General features: G+C 44.8%; 1 protein-coding gene across 10 annotated transcripts in view; it reads left to right on the top strand.

Annotated features, from left to right (window-relative positions):
• ZNF572 (zinc finger protein 572) overlaps positions 1-18,771 on the top strand; it is a 101,096-nt gene that overhangs the window by 72,486 nt on the left and 9,839 nt on the right. For 2 of the 10 annotated variants that reach the window (XM_070477018.1, XM_020897030.2), the window contains exons 1-3: positions 6,856-7,021; positions 17,582-17,747; positions 18,038-18,177. The exons of 1 other annotated variant lie outside the window; for it this stretch is intronic. The gene's annotated coding sequence lies outside the window, so the exon portion shown is untranslated. Of the gene's footprint in view, positions 1-6,855; positions 7,108-14,615; positions 15,082-15,105; positions 17,748-18,037; positions 18,178-18,771 lie in introns of those variants that run through there. 7 more of the 10 variants (XM_020897025.2, XM_020897021.2, XM_020897040.2 and 4 more) reach the window with 7 other exon arrangements.

Below are 18,771 nucleotides of genomic sequence, written 5' to 3'. Positions count from 1 at the left end.
TTTACCCATAGATATTTTGACAGTTAAGGAAGATGGGTTAAGTGACCAAATTTGATGCTGAGATTTCTTAATGCTTCATTTAATAGACTCCAGTAGCCAACAAATAGAGAAGGCATTGGCACCCCACTCCAGTACTCTTGCCTGGAAAATCCCGTGGACAGATGAGCCTGGTGGGCTGTAGTCCATGGGGTCACAAAGAGTCAGACACGACTGAGCGCCTTCACTTTCACTTTTCACTTTCATGTATTGGAGAAGGAAATGGCAACCCACTCCAGTGTTTTTTGCCTGGAGAATCCCAGGGACGGGAGCCTGGTGGGCTGCCATTTATGGGGTCGCACAGAGTTGGACACGACTGAAGCGACTTAGCAGCAGCAGCAGCCAACAAAGGTAAAAAGCAGAGGTTTGGGTCTAGGTCACTCTTACACTCATTTCTACACTTGCTTAAAGCTCACTTTAGGCGTTTTATGAACACATCCCAGGCAGGTCAGGGAGCATTCTCTAAAGGAACTTTGTCTCAAGCAAACTGCCCCACCCATTATTTCCTTATCAAGTACATCTTCATTCATGGTGACATAAAGGTTTCTTGGCAGATACATTATCCCCTGAGATAATGCCTCTATCAGAAGCCAAATTTAGGATGGCCCTCAGTCCCACAGGATAAGTCAGCCATAGGACTGGAGGCCTTGAAAACCTGGCACTGAGTCACATCTTGCAGTGGTCTTCATTGAGGGCAGACATTCTTAGTGCCTTTGACAGAACTTTGCATGTAATAGTCACTCAGACACTCCAGTTACTGCAGATGGAAGTCCTTGATTTTAGATATACACAACAGTGTTTATAGTATGGCAGCTTTGGTATAATAAAGGGGGCAATAAATATTAGTAAATATACATATAAACATGTATAAACACAAATGTATTTTCAAAAAGAATGAAAGGATAACCCCCAAACTAATGAAAATGGTTATTGCAGAGGGAGGGAGGGAACAGGATAGAGGGATGAAATTGAAACTTCTTTGGCAGTACCAGCTGTTCAGTATGTTTTAATACATGATTAAGAAACAAAATTAAACCGGAGTTTGCTCAAACTCATGTCCTTTGAGTCGGTGATGCTATCTAACCCTCTCATCCTCTCCCACCCTCTTCTCCTTTTATCTTCTGTCTTTCCCAGCATCAGGATCTTTTCCAATTTACACAAGTCTCAAAATTATTAGACAAGTAAAAAGCAGTCTCTAAAACCTGAAAACCACTGAAATAAATAATCCTGTCTATATACCAAGTTGGTGACATAGCCACACAGAGAAAAGAATAACTTGAAAAGACATTAAACTCAGTGTTTTTAACTGTATATCCCATGTACAGCAGTCTTTAGCCTGGGGTAATTCCCCCCTTCCCCAGTGGCTATTTGGCTACATCTGAGCGGCACTTTTTGTTGTCAGAACTGGAAGGTTGCTACTGGCCTCTTGAGTGGGTAGAAGGTAGAAGCTACAATGCACAGGGATATTCCTAAATAAAGAATATATCATAAAGGCAAGAAGAACCAGAAGTTACCTTTTCAAGATCACACTATCATTGTTCTACTGACAATATAAGGCATTGAAATGATCATAGGTACCTTCTAAAGGTACCTATAAAGCACATAACTGATTATGTCATTTGTCATTAGGATTCAAGATTTTGAGCATAAAAGAGATACAAGTACAAAATCAAAGATATTAAGTTAAAACCCTGTAGTCTTAAAAAATATATATTTACTTTTGAGTGTTACTTGTGGCACACAGAATACAGCATGTGGGATCTAGTTCTATGACCAGGGAAGGATCCCAGACTTCCTGCATTGGGAGCAGGGTAGTCTTATCCACTGAACTACCAGGGGAGCCCCCAAATTCTGTAATCTTCCATGTTCCTATGTCTGGTGATTCAGTGGTCCTTGGCCTCTCTCTCTCCACTGGGATCCTCCAAAATGGGTTTTGGACTGCTCACAGCAGAATGGTCTCAGGGTGTAGATGAGCTTCTTACAAAGTGGCTGGCATCCAAGAGGCAGAAAGCAAGGCTCCCAGGCCAGTTTAAGGACTGTGTCTGAGCATGGCACAGCGTTGCTTCCACTGTGTTGTGTAGTCAAAGCAGTCCCAAAGCCTCCTGGCTTCAAAGGGGTGGGTGGTGAAACAGGTCCCATCTCTTGTTGGGGGGGAGGACGGTGGCATGATGGTGGCACAGAAGAATGTGCAGGATGGGAGATGCTGCGTGGCCAACTTTGAAAACCACGATCCGTCACAGTAAGTTGGTAGATGATGACCCGCAAGGCTCAGACTCCCCGCACTGGTGGCTACAAACAGGGCTTCTGGGTCCAGGCACCTCAAGGAACGGCAGGTTCCCAACCCCCCTGACCAGTTCCCTCACCTCAAGCTGCCAGGACTCTGTGATGGTAGGAATGCTGGCGAAACTTGCCCGGGTTAGAATAAGCCCAGAGGACTGCAGAGCCGACTGATGGAGAGAGAGTGGGGGAGAGGGGTTTGACAACAACATGTAGGCGTCCCTAGTGGGGGCCCTAAGGAGCTTTAGCAAACACTCAGATTTTGTCCCAAGCCTGGCTCGGGCGCCACTGTTCAGAGTTCTCGGCCAGAACTAAGGATGTTGTCTTTCCACTTCAGCCTGTTTATCTGGCTGGGCTGCAGACAGCCGCACTGAGGTTTGAGACACAAGGGTTAGGTGGAGCATTGTTGGGGGGCGGTCCGTAAGTAAAGTTTGTAGGCTAAACCTATGCCAGACCAGATTGTGGCTATAGTTCTTTGCACATGAAATGAATTGGAAGGAAATAGACAAAAGCCTAGTTATGGTTTCCTGGGGAATTTTATTGCCTGGAAAACTACCATTCTGCCCTTTTAAAGCCCTTGACCCCGAAGGGGTCCTTGACCCTGCAGGTCTAGGCTGGAGCCTGGACCTGCAGGAGGGAACTGTGTCTCCAAGGGGGATATGACCTTGAAAGCTATTTGAGATGAACCAAGCAGAACCTTTCAAAGGGAAAAGTCAGATGCCACAGAATGTGTCAGCCAAGGGTGCTTCCCCTGGAGGGCAGAGCCAGGGTGGCCAGAGCGACCCACCAAGCAGTTTACTGGCAGAGTTGAGAAGTCTTTCCTGTCCTGGCCTGGTACGATCTGACCATTGCTGCAGCCCAGCGACATGTGTGTTTTCTTTTCACCCCGCTTCTGAATGGGACTTATCACTGCAGTTTTCCTGGTCCTATGCAGCCACTGTATATTGGGTGCAGAAGAGCTGGGGGGAGACCACTTGTCTCTTTAAGTGGTAGTACTACCATGAGCTACACCTGGCTCTCACTGTTTGTTGGCGCAGAAGCTCCTGGTCTTTGAGCTGAATCAAAGCACTTGAGATTTGGGGCTTGTCTTTCTTGTACCACGGGGGAGATGTGTCTCTGTGTGAGAAGTGCCTGCAAACACTTGGTGGCCAAAAGCGTGGATGGTGGCAGACATCCTTGGAGTAGGTCTAGATCCTGGACTAAGACCTAGACCGGTGCTAGGTCTCCCCTTTATGTAGACTGTAAGGCCCTTGATTTTTGTCCGGACACCTGGCCAGCATGTTTCCAGCCTCTCTCGCTGCTAGGTACGGGCAAGGTCCTGAATGAAAATGAGCAGAGCAACCTCGAGGTCATGCCCTTCAAAGGAAGGGGCTTATCTCCCCTCCCCTCCCCTCTCCTCTCCTCCCCCCACCCCGCTACTGGCACTCAGAAGTGTCTGGGAACCATCTTGGACCAGGCACTCTAAGGGTGATCCTAGGAGGGGCCAATCTATGTGTCAAAACTTCAGAACCTATCAAAACTGAGCAGACCAGAAGTCATATTCTTTTCATTTTTGAAGCTTTTATAGATGCAGTAACTCTGGCAAAGTACAGAAATTGTATCCTATAAAAATTACTGTGGGGGTAATGGATACATGTGGGGGAGAATGGGTACATGTATATGTATGGCTGAGTCCCTTCTCTATTCACCTGAAACTATCACAGCATTGTTGATCGGCTGTATCCCAATACACAATTTTTTCAGTGTTAGAGGAAATTAAGTTTTTTAAAAATTACTGTAATACTGGAAAGGTATAAAAGTGTTAACCTTGGGAAGTTATTAAAAGATGAGAATGAAGAAAGTAAAGAAACAAACTTAAATTCCTAATATTAGCTCTTCTACCGATGATTTTAATAATGCAAGTGTATTAGTTTTTCAGGTGGGCTACGCTGATAGGTGACCAGTGAAAGTGACTAAGTTGCTCAGTCATGCCTGACTCTTTGCGACCCCATGGACTATACAGTGCATGGAATTCTCCAGGCCAGAATACTGGAGTAGGCAGCCTTTCCATTCTCCAGGGGATCTTCCCAACCTAGGGGTCGAACCCAGGTCTCCCACATTGCAGGCAGAGTCTTTACCAGGTGAGCCACCAGGGAAGCCTAGGAGACCTTTCTTGTTCTCACTTTTGCTGCCCATTTCTAAAGTTCCTCATAGAGTTAGCCAAAGATGCAGCATGTTATCAGGGGTCATCAAGAGTTGGATACGTATCTAAACACATCTGTAGTGCAGCGCTTACCCCCACGACCCCCACACCCCCCCCCCCCCGAAAACGTGTGTCCCTCTGGAAATAGTGTGTTCAGGGTAGGAGACTAACAGAGTTGAGGAGGTTATTTCCATAGTCTCTGCTGTGGGAATATCTTGCTATGGGATTGTATCATTATTTCAGGAAGACTCTATGCCAACCAGCTATGCACTCAGTTGAAAATATGCTCATGCATGCATGTGTGCTAAGTGGCCTCAGGCTTGTTCAACTCTTTACAGCCCTATAACTGTGGCCCACCAGGCTCCTCTGTCCGTGGGATTCTCCAGGCAAGAATACTGCAGGGGGTTGCTGTGCCCTCCTCCAGGGGATCTTCCCAACCCAGGGATTGAACTCGGGTCTCTTACGTCCTCCTGAATGGGCAGGCAGGTTCTTTACCACTGCTGCCTGTACTAGTACGTGCGTGCTAAGTCTTGTTCAACACTTTGCAACCCCATGGACTGTAGCCCACCAGACCCCTCTGTCCATGGGATTGTCCAGACAATAACACTAGAGTGGGTTGCCATTTCCTTCTCCAGGGGTTATGCCCGACCCAGAGGATGGAACCTGAGTCTCCTGTGTTGCAGGTAGATACTTTACCGTTAGTGCCACCTGGGAAGTCACAGATATGTTCAGAGACCTCCTAAGTTTTTGAGCTGCACATCACCAGCACATCCTCTCCTCACACAGAGGAGGGGAAAGCAGAGTAGTTTCCCTCACATCTATGAGCAGTATCTGCCCCTGGGCTTCCCGGTATCTCAGGAAACATTTCCCTGGAGTATAATCATTTCTGTAATCAAAGCGACATGCTGTGCGTGTGTTGTTTCCTACGTAAGGTGTTTAGAGCATGTGAAAGAATCTCATTTATTAGATTTGCAGTCTTAATCATCTGTTTATATAACAGCTTGATTACAAATTTGTAGTCAGTGTTTAAAAGTCCGGGGAAGTGTAATGTTAAATTTTTAGGTTTTGGTTGATTATGTGTAAATAGTGAGTAAATATTTAGAAATGTGAATGCTGAATATTAGAAGAAATGTTGTTTTAGAGGTTAATGAGTTAGTATATGCACTGAATAAAAGACAGGTGAAATTTTCTGTTAATAGTCATTTAAGACGTTAATGCTATGCCTAGTCAAAAATAAGGGATATAAAAGCTAGTTTATTAACTTTTATGAGTTTCAGTTTCCTTATCTATACAGACAAGGGGTTGGACCTCCCATCATTGCTAAGGTTTTCTCCATCTCTAAGATGCCGGGTTATTAAAATTCAGAAAGTCTTTTGCTCATGTTTATGCCAGATTTTTTTGTTGCCATCTCAGAACAATCAACAACACGGGTGAATGGAAGTTAGATCCTCCACAACAGCTTATAATGCCAGCATGCTTTCAATTCTTTTATATCACAGCTGCCTCTGTGTAAATAGACTAAATAGACTGTCAGCATTTCATCAAGGCACACGTCTCATTGATAGGTTTGCCAGGCACACTCACACTCAAAACCCAGCCCGTCTCACAGGTAATTACCAGCTTCACACATCTTGGCTGGTTTCAGTCAGTTTTCTTATGCTGTGCACCAGCTCCCCACAGCAGTGGAGGAGAACAAACAGCACTGCCCACTTATGACATTTTCCATCAGAGTTTTGCAAAGGTCAAACATTTGAATAGTGCTTTGCTGTTTACAGAGCAACTTCCGTTTCTCACAGTTACCCTCGTTTTATAGACTTAGAACTAAAACTTGGAGGAAGTTAAGTGACTCCTCAAAATCACATGGCTAGTAAGTAGCAGGGCAGGGCTCACACCCAGTCTGACTTTAGGCACATTGGCTTTTCCATAAAACTAGTGAGAGCAACAAGTGAGAGCAACATCTGTGTCCCACATAGGGTGGTCATGAAAGTTGTTTTCCCACTTGGGAAAATAGAAACACCGAGTAACACTGATTCCAGTACCTCCTCTCCACTATATTTGCTCTTAGCCAAGGTTGACTTTAAAGGCTGGATAGAAGGGAAAAAATGCCCATGGTTTCCATTAAAATGTATCAATCATTAAAGAGAACTAAGAGGAGCTCCAAAAAATGTTGATGCCTTTCTTCCTTCTGTCTGTGTCTGGTGCTTGACTCTGGTATAACACCACTGAGGAGTGTGTTTTTCCCTCCCAACTGTTAACTGCCAGCTATTAACTGATAACTGACCATGGTTGCCTTGCTGATGTCACGCCTGGTCATGTGACTTGCTTTGGCCAATGAAATGTGAGCAGAAGTGACATGTACCTGGAACCAGCAGAAGCTTTAAAGAGCTAGCTACTCTCTTATTTCCACTCTCTCTTTTTTCCCCCGTGTCATGAGATCAGCATCTTCTAGTAGGACAGGCTAGTCCTACTAACTTGGTTCCCTAATGAAGATGTGGAACAGAGTTTCAGGGAACCTGTAAAGATCAAGTAATGTGATAAACCCTCATCGTTGTCAACTACTGGAATTTTGGGCACCATTTGTTATTGCAGCATAATTTACACCGAGTCAACAGGTTCAAGCATTTATGCCATTGTGTTGCAAATAACTGTCACCTCCAAGGGACACTAGGCTCCTCCAGCAGTTAACCATCTTTCAATCTCAGAGCCCAGCAGAGTGCCTGATGTATGATAGGTGATAAATGAATCTTTGATGATAGATGAATGGGTGGAAGGAGGGATGGATGACCAGCAGGATCTCAGTATGATCCTAAGAGTTTAAAATGGAGCACAGATTCCTCAGGCCAGAACTACGCACTAATAAAACTCACATGGATACTGACGTGAGCTCTGATTTCATCAATTCCACTGCTATCCAAAATAATCATGTAGGACATAGCTGATTACCTTGAATTGTAATATTCTAGCTCTTACCATCCAAATCTGCATTTCCTAAAACTTCATCTCTATTTCCTGCTGTCTGTGACTCCATGATTTAGCAACTTCTGTTGACTAAGCAGTAAAACTCAGTAGGAAACCTGACAAAGTAGCTATCTGCTCTGACCTCCCACCCCCCATGCCACTCTGAGGCAGGTTCAGGTAGCAGCTCTGGGCCCAGGTACTCGCCAAGCAGACAGTGATGGTTCCTGTTTCTTTCACTCCCTGCTGTTTTCTGCATGACCCCATGCTAACAGTAGAGCACAGTAGTTCATAGAATAGTCTTGACAGAATCAGAAGGGCCTTGATTAAACCTTAATTACACTATTCACATGGCACTGATGCCATTCGGAATTCTGGAACTATAATGACCCTTCAGGGTTGTCCCGCGTTCAACCAGCAGGCTGTCACGAGCAGGCTAGTGTAGAGAGATCCTTTTCTTGAACTCTTTCTTTCTCCTCCAAACCTATTGTCACATTTACAGCCATTCAGCCTGTTTGCCGTGACTTGGAGCTCAGAAATGTGGCTGCACCATAGCCTGGGAGCCTAAATATGCAAGCTGGAAGAATTTTTTAGGAGACTTCTCTTCTTGTTCCTCCTCTAGTTCTGACAGTAGACCAAGGCATTTCTTCAGAATCTGCTGTGAAAAACCTGACCTGAAGCTGTCAGGATATGTCAGCTGTCACCTGCTGTATTGTCCTTTAGAGTCCTGTCAAAGTCCTTTAGAGTCATCAGGAACTTTTCTTCCCTGACACCTGCCTCCTAAATTACAACCCAGACAGCTCTGCTGTTCCCAGGGGAAGGAGAAGCAACTATTCATCCAGTTCTTTTCCTTCCCACCCCCAAATGATCAGTTTCCAGCATGTTTTTCTCCTCTGGAGCGTTGTTCCAGGTCACGGCCAGCACCTGTGCACTCATCCACCCCCTTGCTCTGAGGAATCTTGTTGACAGAATGTATACAAGACGATGCACCCTAATGCAGTGACTAGGTGTTCCTCATGGTTGACACCTTGACCTAACTAAAGTTGGCATTAAGTTCTTCAGACTTTGCCTTTTTTCTTTGATGGTTCCACAGAGTTGTATGAGGAAGCTGTTCATGCAGAGTCCCTCAGAGGTTGCCCCCTACTGGAGCTGGTGTCTCTCTGGACCCCTCTCACCTGCTACATCCACTGCAGGCAGACATGCTAGCAGCTGGATGAGGGAGAGGCTCAAGCCTCACCGGGGACCATCACCCTCCCTGGAAGCCACGAGGAATCATGCCACATGTTAGCAAGTGGCAGAGGGGATAGGCTGGTGAAAAGTAGGAAAGCATAGAAGGTAATGACTACTGGCCTAAAACAAGTCTGTTTTTAAAAAAAAAATTTATATACTTATATTTATTTTAGCTGCATCGGCTCTTGGGCTTCCCAGGCGGCTCTAGTGGTAAAGAACCTGCCTGCCAATGCAGGAGATGTAAGAGATGTGGGTTCGATCCCTGGAAAGATTCCCTGGTGGAGAAAATGGCAGCCCACTCAAGTATTCTTGCCTGGAGAATCCTATGGGCAGAGAAGCCTGGTGGGCTACAGGAGCCTAGTGGACAAAGAGTCAGAAACGACTGAGCGACTAAGCAACTAAGCGCAGCATACACAGCATTGAGTCTTGGTTGCAGCACATGGGCTATTTCATTGCAGCAAACAGGCTTCTTTCTTTAGTTGAGGTATGTGGGCTTAGTCGCCCTGTGACCTGTGAGATCTCGGTTTCCTGACCAGGGATTGAACCTGCATCCCCTGCGTTGGAAGACGAAGTCTTAACCACTGGACCACCAGGGAAATCCCCACAAGACTGTTCTTCTAAAGCTTATTCAACTTAAATGTTCAGGAACTTCATTGGAAATTCTGATGATGACAATGTTTTTCTAAGAAACAGAAACACAAATCCAAGAGGCAATTGTCAGGATGGGAATTCCATGACTTGTTTCTTCAGGTGGTTTCATTCTTAGAAACATGGGGAAGGCCCGACATGGATGCTAAAGTGGGTGCAGGAGGGAGAAACCTAATACATTTACTATGTGCCAGACCATTCTCAGAACTTTCCCCATATTAATTCCTTTAAATCTCCTTCATCTCCACTTTCAGTGTTGGGAAATGATGGACATCAGGACTCAGCAAGAGACAGCAGTGCACTCTTGTGTGACTGAGAGGGGACAAACCTTTCCTAGCCCATGGAGTGTCTTTTGTTTGTTTGTTTTTTTAAAGAAGTGCAACAGGAATGTGTTCTGATAGATGCCTTTGGTTCCCTTTGCAAACACAGCTATAGAGAGTGGGCCCAAAATGGTGACGGGGTTGTTGCTTTCACTGCACTGGTGATGGAGAGTCAGTTAGGGTGCCCCACACGCTGCCACGGCCAGTTACCCCGTCACGTCGTGGCTTCAGGATGCCTCTGAGCTTTTTGAGGGCAGGCAAGCTTGCTTCAAGGTTCCAAATAGCTAAGCATCCCCAGAGTATGTTACTTTGGGAAACAGGAGGGAGTTGTTACCGAACCAGGCTCCTTTGCCCACCTCACAGCAAGCCAAACCCTGAGGTTTCTAGCTGAAAAAGAGTTTATTCACAAGGTAGCTAAGCAAGGAGACAGGAGAACAAGTCACAGATCCACCTCCTGAAAGGTGAGGATCTTGGGATTTTATGGGCTAAAGAAGCAGGCTGGTCTTTGACATAGGGAGAGTGGGTCGGAGGAAGGGAAAGTGGAGGTAATTGGTGTTCTGAGGAGAAATACCTAGTTACAGCTTTCTTTCTGGGATGCATGTTCAAAAATAGAGACACTTAACATGATCTGAGGATGGAGTTTTAAGCCCTCTGACGTCAAAAGTTCACACATTGGATGACTACATAGGTCCAGTTGTGGGGTTCGTGGTCCCAACGAATCTTAGCTGGCTTGAGCTGGGGCAGAAGGTGACTCCAGTTTCCTGGAAAACAACTTAAGCCTTCTCCTGGCCCCATTATTACAGTGAACCACTTGTCAAGAGGCATTGTCTATAAGGGTGGTCAAGAAGTCTGGTGGTATACTACCTGGGCTACATGAAGCTTGGAGGGTGTGCAGTTTAAGAAAGGAAAAACAAAGCAGGCTTGATTAAAGACAGGTTACAAGCAGAGGGGCTTTAACATGCTGTTCCATTATCTGCTATTCTGTAAGACACACACAAGGACTTCTATTAAGGCACCAGCTTCTGTTAACCCTATGGGATATGGTTTCAGAGTCTGCACTTGTATGCTAAAACTATAGGCTCAGAGGACGGAAGATACTGTTCTTAGATGAACCCAAAGAATTCTGACCAGGGTCATGCTGTTGAAACTGATAGGCTGGGTAACAGTGGAAGATAAACTTAGCCAAGCCGTGCTTAATTTTCTTCTCTGTCATATCTGGCCAACCTATTTTGTAGGGTGTCTGTGAGAATCAAATGAAATAGTAATGACAATGATAAAAGAAAATACTTACATAGTATTTATTAGGTGCTGGACATTGTTTTCAGCACTTTTACATGTATGAACTTAAAATAGTAGTAAAAATAAATAAAATAGTAGTAAAAAATGTAAAAATTATAAATGCATTCAGCAAAGGCTATGTGTTGGTATTAGAAATATAATTACTAATCACTGTTATCATTTACTCTAAAAAACATTTATTTGGCTGCCCCGGGTCTTAGCTGTAATAGGCAGGGTCTTTAGTTGCCGCACACAAGCTCTTAGTTGTGGCATGTGGGATCTAGTTCCCCAACCAGGGGTCAAGCTCGGGCCGCTTGCATGGGGAGTGCAGAGTCTTAGCCACTGGACCCCCAGTGAAGTCCTTGTCATACACTTTGGTATAAGTGACTATATCCAGAAGCAAGCTCTTTCCATAACAGATATTGCAGTGACCACTGAGATGTTGATGGTGACCAGGAAACAAATGACCTAGCCAGCCAGATGGGGCAATCTGTGCTCACTCTAGGAAGCCCCATGGTCTTATCCACATGGTAGAACCTGCCTTTCCCAGTCGAAGAACATGGACACTGATAATACGCAAGCTGCTCGCTGCCCAGCTCTCAGACTATATGTTATTCACATTGTCCTCTCCTTTTTCGTCAGCCTCTTACTCTCTGTCCTGCAGAAGCCATGTTATCTCTTTTTTTTCTTCCTTCTCCATTGCATCTTCCTAGTACTGATCACCTTTCTCGAGCTTTGGGGTCGAAACTGATTAGACACAGTGGCCCAAAACAAAGAGAGAACTGGTTCCTCATTACTTGACCCAATCAGGGCTGTTTTTTTCTCTTTTTTTTGAACTGTGTTGCTCATAACTGAAAAGGCACTTGCATTCAAAAAAAGAGACAAAGATTTATGTCTCCTGCCGAAGAAAGAAGATGAGCAGGGCAGCGTCCAGAGTACAGTGCCCAGGAAGAGGGGTCTGCCTCTCCCTATGGTTAAGGCCACCATTCACCCAAGTATTCCTGAGACTGTCCTGCTGTCCAGTTATTGGCTCAGAATAATCCTTCATAGAGCTGCTTTCACTTTCTAAAGTGTGTGCGTTTGGGTGATAAATCATATGGTTACTTTACTTATGCTGCTTCCTGAAGCAGTGCAGGACACATGAGAAGTGGGGACTGGAAGACCAGGGCTCTAGACCCACCTACACCCCTGGGCCATGGGCCCGGGCAACTTCCCTTACCCTCTCAGAACCTCAGTTTTCCTCTCTGCAAAATAGACATGGTTCCTGCTCCGTTCTCTTCGTAAACTTGAAATGAGGAATAAATGACATACTGCTTTAAGAGCACTTGATCAGCTTTGCACTGCACGCAGTTCTTTTTATGATGACAGTATAGATCAGTTCAGTCGCTCAGTCGTGTCTGACTCTTTGCGACCCCGCAGACTGCAGCATGCCAGTCCTCCCTGTCCATCACCAACTCCCTGAGTTTATTCAAACTCATGTCCATGGAGGCGCTGATGCCATCCAACCATCTCATCCTCTTTCGTTCCCTTCTCCTCCTGCCTTCCATCTTTCCTGGTATCAGGATCTTTTCCAGTGAGTTCTTCACATCAGGTGGCCAAGGTATTTGAGTTTCAGCTTTAGCATCAGTCCTTCCAATGAATATTCAGGACTGATTTCCTTTAGGATGGACTGGTTGGATCTCCTTGCTGTCCAAGAGACTCTCAAGAGTCTTCTCCAACACTACAGTTCAAAAGCATCAATTCTTTGGCACTCAGCTTTCTTTATAGTCCAACTCTCACGTCCATACATGACTGCTGGAAAAACCATAGCTTTGATTAGACAGACAAAGTAATATTTCTGCTTTTTTTTGGCAAAGCAATGTCTCTCCTTTTTAATAAGCTGTCTAGGTTGGTCATAACTTTTTTCCCAAGGAGCAAGTGTCTTATAATTTCATGGCTGTAGTCACCATCTGCAGTGATTTTGGAGCCCCAAAAAATAAAGTCTGTCACTGTTTCCCCATCTATTTGCCATGAAGTGATGGGACCAGATACCATGATCTTAGTTTTCTGAATATTGAATTTTAAGCCAACTTTTTCACTTCCTCTTTCACTTTCATCAAGAAGCTCTTCAGTTCTTCTTCACTTTCTGCATAAGGGTAGTGTCATCTGCATATCTGAGGTTATTGATATTTTTCCTGCCAATCTTGATTCCAGCTTGTGCTTCATCCAGCCCAGCATTTCTCATGATGTACTCTGCATATAAGTTAAACAAGCAGGGTGACAATATACAGCCTTGACGTACTCCTTTCCCTATTTGGAACCAGTCTGTTGTTCCATGTCCAATTCTAACTGTTGCTTCTTGACCTGCATACAGATTTCTCAGGAGGCAGGTCAGGTGGTCTGGTATTCCCATCTCTTGAAGAATTTTCCACAATTTGTTGTGATCGACACAGTCAGAGGCTTTGGCGTAGTCAATAAAGCAGAAGTAGATGCTTTACTGGGATTCTCTTGCTTTTTCAATGATCCAGCGGATGTTGGCAATTTGATCTCTGGTTTCTCTGACTTTTCTCAATCCAGCTTGAACATTTGGAAGCTCACAGTTCACGTACTGTTGAAGCCTGGCTTGGAGAATTTTGAGCGTTACTTTGCTAGTGTGTGAGATGAGTGCAATTGTGCAGTAGTTTGAGCATTCTTTGGCATTGCCTTTCTTTGGGATTGGAATGAAAACTGACCTTTTCCAATTTGGTGGCCACTGCGGAGCCAGTATTGATCAGGAGCAATTATTTCATTCTACTTTCCAGTACCTCGCTAGGAAGTCTCTCCTTTATGCAGGTGAAGAGAATCCATTTTAGAACAAGGACTGTCTTAGGTAACAAATGACTTGTTCTGCACACGAAATTGATATTATGCAGATGGCATATGGTAAGGGGCCACAGCCTTTGTGGATCTCCCCTACTTTCTTCCCTCCCCAACCCTGATAAATAATCTCCATTGAATTCATCGCAAAGAAACATGATTGATTTTTCTGGCTACTAATAACCAAAGAATCTTATGGTCCACATCCTTTGTCTGAATCCACATTCTTGATCATTTGGCCTGATGTTTCCTAAAACATTTATTCTTTTGTGGCAAAGAAAAAGCCCCAACACTCATTGCCCGAAGTTGGCAATCTGAACACAGGACTTCCGGATAAAATTGCTTTCTAGTTCAGAACCCTGCCTTCACCTTTTTACCCGTACGTGCTCCCCACAGAGATGACGGCCAAGGGGCTGTGAGGCCTGTCAGGGGCATGGCACGCTTCCCTGGGCAGCTCCACTAGGGCTGGGACTCACGAGGCTCCACTGCTAAGAAAGGAGACCTTTCACCATGCGTGGACAATATCCCCAGCTTTGCGTGCCAGAAACAGGCAGGCACCCAGGGCATCAGCTTTTATTTTATCTGTGCTTTCTGAACAGTTAGTGGCCCAGAGCCATTAGAGACGGAGAAGGCAATGGCACCCCACTCCAGTACTCTTGCCTGGAAAATCCCATGGGCAGAGGAGCCTGGTGGGCTGCAGTCCATGGGGTCACGAAGAGTCGGACACGACTGAGTGACTTCACTTTCACTTTTCACTTTCATGCACTGGAGAAGGAAATGGCAACCCACTCCAGTACTCTTGCCTGGAGAATCCCAGGGACCGCTCCGCCGTGGGCTGCCGTCTATGGGGTCACGCAGAGTCGGACACGGCTGAAGCGACTTAGCAGCAGCAGCAGCAGCAGCCATTAGAGATGTCATTTGTCACAGTATAAACTTTGCAAAGGAACACAAAGAAGCAGAATGAAGAGAGGAACAAAGAGCTGTTAAGAGATGCTTCTTCTTTAGATCTTTCAGTATGCAGTTTTATGAAGTTCTTAGGATTTCCTCAGCAAGTAGAGCAATTCAGTGAATGAATTCAAAAGCTTTAAAAAATATCTTTTCAGATTATTTCTTCTTCTCTTTCTTTGGATGTGAAAGGGAGATGAAGAGAAAAGAAGACACATTCATTCCATTCAGTAAATATTTATTGAGCTGCCAGTTACGTTTCTGATGCTGGAGATATAGCAGTAGTTAAATAGACAAAGAACTGCCTCTTGCAGTTGACATTCTAATCGCAGAGAAAAATGATAAGCAAAGAAACAAGTACAGAACAGAATGATCGTAAGTGACTGGGGTGCAATTTTTAGGTGGGAGGTTGGGCCAGGAAAGGACAGAGTGGGTAATAGCTCCCTGCTTCTAGTGTGACTCTTTTCAAACTAAAGTACTTGGCCTTCAGCCAATGAGCTTCATATTCTTTCTGGAACTTCCGAGGAAGAACTCCTTTGCCTGAGTCCCAAACCAGGCCCTTGATACACTAAAGGACTTTAAAAAATCCTCTCTCAAGACAAGAGCTTAGCAAGGAACACAATTGTTGTCTTGCAGCAAAATCTTATTTTTGAATGTCAAAAGCTAAATGTTATCCCAGTCTATCTTTTTAGTCTCTCAATAATAAGTTGTATATCACCTCAAGCAGAAGAATGGCTCAGGTGAACTGGAATAAGGAGAGGTAAAACACATAAGCACACAAATAATTTGAAAGATATCACACTCTCATGATTACTAAGCTCCTACGAGTGCCAGACACTGTGCCAACACCTGACGGAACAATGTAAATAAAACAAGGTGCTTTGCCTCAAAAGTCTAATGGAGTCATCTGTAAGATGAACAGTTGGGACCAGATTGGTGTTTCTCAGTGTTATTTGCATCTGAGACAGGACAATATTTTAGTATGTCAGTTCAGTCACTCACTCGTATCTGACTCTTTTTGACCCCATGGGCTGTAGCATGCCAGGCTTCCCTGTCCATCACCAACTCCCAGAGCTTACTCAAAACTCATGTCCATCGAGTTGGTGATACCATCCAACCATCTCATCCTCTGTCATCCCCTTCTCCTCCCGCCTTCAATCTCTCCCAGCATCAGGGTCTTTTCCAGTGAGTCAGTTCTTCACATCAGGTGACCAAAATATTGGAGTTTCAGCGTCAGCATCCATCTTTCCAATGAGTATTCAGGACTGATGTCCTTTAGGATTGACTGGTTGGATCTCCTTGCTGTCCAAGGGACTCTCAAGAGTGTTCTCCAACTCCACAGTTCAAAAACCTCAATTCTTTGGTGCTCAGCTTTCTTTATAGTCCAACTCTCACATCCATACATGACTGCTGGAAAAACCATAGCTTTGACTAGATGGACCTTTGTTGGCAAAGTAATGTCTCTGCTTTTTAATATGCTGTCTAGGTAATACCAAGCCATCCTGCACTTGGTAGGGAATTTAGCATTCCTGTTCCTTGCTGTCTTAGTTTGCAAAGGCCTCCATAACAAAAAATATCTCAGGCTGGATGGCTTAAACATCAAAAATGTAATTCTCAGCGTTCTAGAGTCTAGAAGTCCAACACCAAGGTGTCTACTGTTTGATTTATCCTGAGGCCCTTCTCCTTACCTTACGGATGGTCATCTTCTTGCTGGGTCCTCCCATGGCCTTTTCTTTGGATGCTCACATCCCTGCTGTTTGTCCCTTATTGTAAGGACATCAGTCCGGTTGAATCAGGACCCCACCTTTATGAGCTCATTTAATCCAAATTACCTACTTAAAGGTCTGTATTCAAATATAGTCACACCGGGGGGTTAAGATTTCAACATATGAACTTCGAGGGGAGACAATTCAGTTCATAACACTTGCTCAAATAACTACCGGTAGTGCCAATCAAAGATAACCAAAGATATTCCGATCTATTCACAAATGGATCCTAAGAGGATGGTCTACAATATTGAGTATTTTCATAGCTACTTTACTTGATTATAAATGCCTGTTTACCTACCAGTTTCGGCTATCATCTGATGACAGGTGAGATGAGTCTTTGCAAAAAGCGCTTTTTATTTTTTGGCCATGCTGCATGACTTCTGCCATCTTAGTTCCCCAAGCAGGGATCAAACCCAGGCTCTTGACGATGAAAACCCTGAGTCCTAACCACTGGACCACCAGGGAAATCCCAAAAAGTACTTTCTGAACCAACTCCAAGAGAAATCCAGTGCAGTACTTCTTTCATGAGGTAAAGCTGATATCACCTCTCTTTCAGAGTTTGCTTATCCTAACTTAATACACTGTGAAGCACGGGCAGAGAGACTTAAAGAGTTATCTATATAGTCCTCCCTAGATTGAATAGACTTTTTTTGACAAATGAATATCATAAAAGTCAATAGCACCTGTTCTAAGATCTAAAATGAAAAGGATTTAGTGAGGAATGTAGAGGGAAGACGTCTCAGGGGGATTAAAAAGTGATTTCTAGATAGAAGAAGGCAAAGCATGACCCTCTAACTGAGCTGCAGTTAAGATATTAGACATGGTAACCAGGAAGTCTTTTGCATGTGATTTCCATATTACTACCATGTATTGGAGTAGGAGATGGCAACCCACTCCAGCATTCTAGCCTGGAGAATTCCATGGACAGAGGCACCTGTCAGGCTGCAATCCCTGGGGCCGCAGAGTCCTGAGTGACTGAATACACACCCACATACACGCACACTCTGAGTAGTTATAGTGCCAAGTATGGGAATATGAGCATTCCACATATGCTATTATTTGATTTACTATTGTTAAAAATCAACTAAAATAGGGTATTTCTACAGCTCCTCAACTCTTCCTCAACCTCCTCCCCCCTTCGCCTTCCATACACACACCTCTTGAGCCAACTGGGAGACAGAGATACCGAGAATAAGAAATGAGGATGCCCTGGCCTCTGGAAGTGATGGAGGGAGAGCTGAGGCCTGGACACATTTGAGAGCTGTTCAGGAGGTAGGATCAGCAGAATTTGGTGACTTTGGGTTGGTTATGATCTGAGGAGTGAATAGTCAAAGTTGGTGCTTGGAGCAGCTTTCTGCCTGGGGATGGCATTCACTGCAGAAGAATATCCAGGAGAAAGAAGGCATGGGTTCATGACTTTGAAAGAGATCTACAGGGCTGCCATTTCGCAGGACAGACTTTGTTGAGGGCCTCTACTCCCTCTGCTCCCTTTTATCTTAAACTCTTTGTGTCAGTTTCCTCAAAATGCAAAAAGCTGGACAACTCACCCCTTCACCATGCAGGATGGCTGTGAGGATGAGATGAGAGAACAGATATGCCAGTGTCTGGGCCACAGAAAGCATCGCACAGATATTCTTCTCTGCCTTCCTTCCTCCTGCCAACTCTGGGTCTGTGATTCTACAGATGCTACTCATCCTGACCCGTGAGTACATCAACACTTCTAGGGATGGGCTGAGAGACAAAGGGTAAAATGAAGAGGCTGGAGGAGGTAACATCTCGTAGGTGGTGGTTGTTTATTCGATAAATCGTGTCTAACTCTTTGCAATCCCATGGACAGTAGCCTACCAGGCTCCTCTGTTTCCCAGGCAAGAATGCTAGAGTGGGTTGCCATTTCCTTCTCCAGGGGATCTTCCTGACCCAGGGACCAAACCCGTGTCTCCTGCATTGGCAGGCGGATTCTTTACCATCTGAGCCACCGAGGAAGCCCCAATATCTAGGAGGGGTGATATTGGTAGATTGATCTGAAGTTAAGAGGGCAGGTGCACAGTTGGAGATAGGAGACTGGTATCTGAGAGAGCAAGTGGAAAGGCGTCTAGAAGAAATTCCCCTGCTTTCATAGTTCTGACTGGTAACTACTCTGCCTTCCAGCATTTGGTGTATTTAGAAATGAATCAAGTGCCCTTTGCCATAGTCCAGGCTTCATAATGTGTACTCACACCTCAGATTTCCAGATGGTGTCCTTCTGGGTTCCTGAAAATTTTGAGGCCGGTTTTGCAACTTTCTACATTATTCAGCT

The sequence above is a fragment of the Odocoileus virginianus genome, chromosome 15, assembly GCF_023699985.2.
Source record: "Odocoileus virginianus isolate 20LAN1187 ecotype Illinois chromosome 15, Ovbor_1.2, whole genome shotgun sequence".
Lineage (NCBI taxonomy): Eukaryota > Metazoa > Chordata > Mammalia > Artiodactyla > Cervidae > Odocoileus > Odocoileus virginianus.
Note: the sequence above shows the minus strand (reverse complement) of the source record. Positions and strands in the feature narration are given on the sequence as shown.